The 5,000-nt window shown below is 46.9% G+C and overlaps 1 protein-coding gene across 5 annotated transcripts in view; it reads right to left on the bottom strand.

The window, feature by feature from the left end:
• The window catches only part of ralgdsb (ral guanine nucleotide dissociation stimulator b), a 56,393-nt gene that overhangs the window by 19,304 nt on the left and 32,089 nt on the right, over window positions 1–5,000 (bottom strand). The window contains exon 1 of one of the 5 annotated variants that reach the window (XM_035526910.2): window positions 1–1,487. This exon is cut by the window's left edge and continues 1,498 nt beyond it. The exons of the other annotated variants lie outside the window; for them this stretch is intronic. The gene's annotated coding sequence lies outside the window, so the exon portion shown is untranslated. Of the gene's footprint in view, window positions 1,488–5,000 lie in introns of those variants that run through there. 5 annotated transcript variants of the gene reach the window in all.

Genomic DNA, 5,000 nt, shown 5'->3' with positions numbered 1-5,000 from the left:
CACACACACATACACACACACACACACACACACAAACACACAGATCAGTCTCTCTCTCCCTCTCTCTCTCTCTTTCTCCCTCTCTCCTCCTCCCTCTCTCTCACTCTCTCTCTTTATCCTTCTCTCTCTGGTCAGTTTTTCAGGCTTGATTTGTTCCTGTAGTAATCTCCAGACAAATCCACAGGAATGACTAAACAAACACACACACACACACACACACACACGCACATTATAAATCCTGTACAGAATCTGAACGGAGTGAATTGTGTTGTGTGTTGTGTGTGTGTGTGTGCCTGGCTGCTCTGTAGGCTACACTCAGACTTCATAACCTCCCAGAGAACTTTACTCCACTACACACATGCAACAAAGGTTCTGCTCTGCTCCTACCTGTACACGCACACATAAACAAACACACACACACAATTACAGAGAGACAGGGGTCACAACAAATACAGCTGCCAGAGAGCGAGTGATTGCTTGTCACACTGTCTGTTCTCTAATCACAGAGAGTTTTACTGACGTGTCATCAGTGCAGGGTTGTGCCGTGTTTCTAAAAACACACAAACATTTATTTTAATTATGTTTACATTAAGGTCTTTGCATAGTTTTTTTGATCTGATGAATGCTCTCTAGGACATGGTAGACTCTAAAATCTCTCTCTCTCTCTCTCTCTCTCTCTCTCTCCCTCTCTCCCTCTCTCTTTTCATCTCACACACACAATCACCCTTCAGCCTGAGTGACATCACCCAGAATTCGGATCTCCTTCATTTTAGTCCAGCAGCTGAACTCTTTGTTTGCGTGTCTTTGTGTGGGTGGGTGTGTGTGTGTATGAGAGAGTGTGTGTGCGTTCGTGCGTACACAAAGACTACCCCTTTCTACCAACCTTTTCTGAGCGTCTAAATGTTGAGTGTAATCTCATTATATTCAGGGTTCCGGCCAACAGTACAGAGAGATTTGTCCAGAGCAAGATTGCTGCTTTAGACTTCTATACGTGTGTGTGTGTGTGAGACAAAAGAAAGAAGAGTGTTAGAATGAAGGGAATGGTCACAGATGACATACATTACCTCTAGGTATTTCCTGTCCTTCAGAAGCAATCTGTGTCTGTCTGGAAACACCACAAGCTCCCAGGAGCAGGTGACCGATAAACACAGATCCCAGTACAGCCTGTCAGTGTCAGGGGACAGTTGTTTCTAGGACACTGTTTCCCAGAGACAGGACACAGACGTGCATGCTCTTTAGCGACAGGACACAGACGTGCACGCTCTTCAGCAACAGGACACAGACGTGTGTGCACGTGTGTGTGTGTGTGTGTGTGTGTGTGTGTGTGTGTGTGTGGTGTTTGGGTGAATGAAGAAGGTCATGTTCTTTCACTGCTGTAGGGTAAGGTGCTAATATCAATGCTTGGGTCAGGTGTCTCTCACACACACACACACACACACACACACACACACACACACACACACACTCACACACACACTCACACACACACACACACACACACACACACACTCACTCACACAATCACACACACACACACACACACACACACACACACACACACACACACACACATCTCTGTTTTCTCGCTGCTGTCTGTGCAGGAATCTAAAAGACTAAGCGAAAACACTTCACTAACAGAAAGAGGGAGAAACGAGAGAGAGAGAGAAACAAAATTATTTTGTTAACAAAACTTATTTTTAGATTACTTTACACTGTGTGTCTATGTGTGTGTGTGTGTGTGTGTGTGTGTACGTGTGTGCGTGAGTGTGTGTGTGAGTGTGTGCGTGAGTGTGAGTGTGTGTGTGTGTGTGTGTGTGTGAGTGTGTGTGTGTGTGTGAGTGTGTGTGTGTGTGAGTGTGTGTTTGTGTGTGTACGTGTGTGCGTGAGTGTGAGTGTGTGTGTGTGTGAGTGTGTGTGTGTGTGAGTGTGTGTGTGAGTGTGAGTGTGTGTGTGTGTGTTTGTGTGTGTACGTGTGTGCGTGAGTGTGTGTGTACGTGTGTGCGTGAGTGTGAGTGTGTGTGTGTGAGTGTGTGTGTGAGTGTGTGTGAGTGTGAGTGTGTGTGTGAGTGTGTGTGTGTGAGTGTGTGTGTGTGTGTTTGTGTGTGTACGTGTGTGCGTGAGTGTGTGTGTATGTGTGTGTGTGAGTGTGTGTGTGAGTGTGTGTGTGTGTGTGTGTGTGTGAGTGTGTGTGCGTGCGACAGACAGAAAGAGTAAACATGTCTGCAACTAACCTGTCCACACAGGCACAGACATGACATGATGTGCTCCATATGAGGGTTACACACACACACACTGTCAGAACTAATCATCCTTAGAGAACTCTGCTGTCAACACGACTTGAGCTGCACCCCCCCCCTCTCTCTCTCTCTCTCTCTCTCTCTCCCTCTCTCTCTCTCTCTCTCTCTCTCTCTCCCTCTCTCTCTCTCTCTCTCTCTCTCTCTCTTTCTGCTCTGTACAGGTGATCTCTACAGTGTCACAGCTGCGGACCACAATGCAACCCCTACATCATCTCTGGTGGTTTTGCTCTCGTACACCACTGTGGGTCTGAAGTTCAAGGGTTAGAGTTCATGTTCCCTCGACCAACCCCCCAGTGTGTGTCCACACTGGCGGCGGGGTTACAGCACGTTTAGATGGACTGGACTTACAGAAGAATTAACAAAAGCCCTGGTGTTGACTCAGGTTTCTGAGACAGCAGGACTGTTAGGATCCGCTCTGTCGTACACGCTGCTCAGAGACTCGACCTGTCAGACCATGGACAAGCAAAGTGCGGGGTGACTGAAAACGACTGTCATTTGAAACACTGCTGAACACACCAAGGACACGACCCAGTGTGTGGATGTGTCTGAGAAGGTACAAACCACAGGACTACAGGGGTGTGAAAGAAACAGTAAAAGTCACGGGGACATCCCAGCAGATGACAGTCACACCCTACACACCCTCCATCTCCTACATGTCCAGGACAAAAACAGAACACTCGCATGTTTCACAGATCTGGGGGTCATTTGCTGGACAAAGTACTGCAGACTGGAGCAGATCACATTATTAAACAATCCACACGAACAACAGGTGCCATGTAAAGACCGGCAACAAAAGAGCCCTGTTCTTTTCTCAGGAGCGTGGAGTAAGACAAGACTGCCACTTAAGACCAACATTATTCAACATCTACATCAAGGAATATCACCATTACGGAATGCTCTGGTCTCACTCTACACGACTCAGAAAACACGCTTCTGCTCTACACAGACAACCTGGTGCTACTGTCACACACAGAGCAGGAGATACAACAGACCCTGGACCTGCTGGAACAGTACGGACAGAGCTGAAAAAACTATAATTTTCCAAAAGAAAGAGCCAGAGCTCAGGAAAACGCATCACACATCATATTAGGAAGACAGAAGTGAGGAACTAGTAATTATTTGGGATTAAAGATTAGCTCAACTCGAAACTTTAATTCAGCAAAGCATGCAGAAAACAAGGCGACATTAGACTCACATACAAAGGTGAATCACAAATTCCACTATTACTCAGAATTCAGAATAGGACAATTACATCCTGGTTATATTTACAAACACAGTGACTCCAGTTCTGTCAGTGCAAAACCCTGCAATGCCAAGATCTGAGTAGAGAGAAGAGTCACACAGCTGGTCCTGACAGTGAGTTCATTAACACACACACACACACACACACACACACACACACACACACACACACACACACACACACACCTGGACCAGTCTGATCAGACAGCCAATCAGACCTCATCACACGTTGGAGTACACACACATTAGAAGAAAAGAGGAAGCACCATTTTAGTAGGAGATATATGCCTGCCACAACACACACACACACACACACACACACACACACACACACACACACACACACACACACACACATACACACACACACACACAAACACACACACCTGGACCAGTCTGATCAGACAGCCAATCAGACCTCATCACACGTTGGAGTACACACACATTAGAAGAAAAGAGGAAGCACCATTTTAGTAGGAGATATATGCCTGCCACAACACACACACACACACACACACACACACACACACACACACACACACACACATACACACACACACACACAAACACACACACCTGGACCAGTCTGATCAGACAGCCAATCAGACCTCATCACACGTTGGAGTACACACACATTAGAAGAAAAGAGGAAGCACCATTTTAGTAGGAGATATATGCCTGCCACAACACACACACACACACACACACACACACACACACACACACACACACACACACACACACACACACACACACACAAACACACACAAACACACACACAAACACACGCACACACACACACACGCACACACACACGCACACACACGCGCGTACACACACACACACACGCGCGCGCGCGCGTGCACACACACACACACAAATATACACAACATACACACAAATATACACACACACACAAACATAAGTGCACAAACACACACACACATGCACACACACAAATACATACACACAAACACAAACACACACACACACAAACACACACACACACATACGCACACGCGTGCAGCACACGCACACGCGCGTGCACACATGATTTCTAGTGGCTGTCTTTATTCTGTGTTGTTTTGCACTGACACAATTACTATCAGATGGAAGTTCACTCGTTTTTTTGATGATGACTTGGCACTTCTGTAGTAGACTACTGTCATGTAGACACAGAGAGAGGGAGAGAGAGTGGGAGAGGGAGGGAGGGAGAGAGGGAGGGAGGGAGAGAAAAACAGAATACAGTGAGAAAGACAAAGGAAAGAGAAACCCAGAGAGGAAACCCAGAGTAGTCCATATGAGTTAGCAGAGATGTTACTTATCACCTTCTTTGTTCCAGAGATCCCATCCAGATATATTCAGTGCCCCCCCGTGTCCCGCTAGGTCCCGCTACACTGATCACCCTCCTCCGTGTCCCGCTACACTGATCACCCTCCCCCGTGTCCCGCTACACTGATC

Source organism: Electrophorus electricus, chromosome 8 (genome assembly GCF_041902795.1).
Source record: "Electrophorus electricus isolate QZ-2024a chromosome 8, ASM4190279v1, whole genome shotgun sequence".
NCBI lineage: Eukaryota > Metazoa > Chordata > Actinopteri > Gymnotiformes > Gymnotidae > Electrophorus > Electrophorus electricus.
Note: the sequence above shows the minus strand (reverse complement) of the source record. Positions and strands in the feature narration are given on the sequence as shown.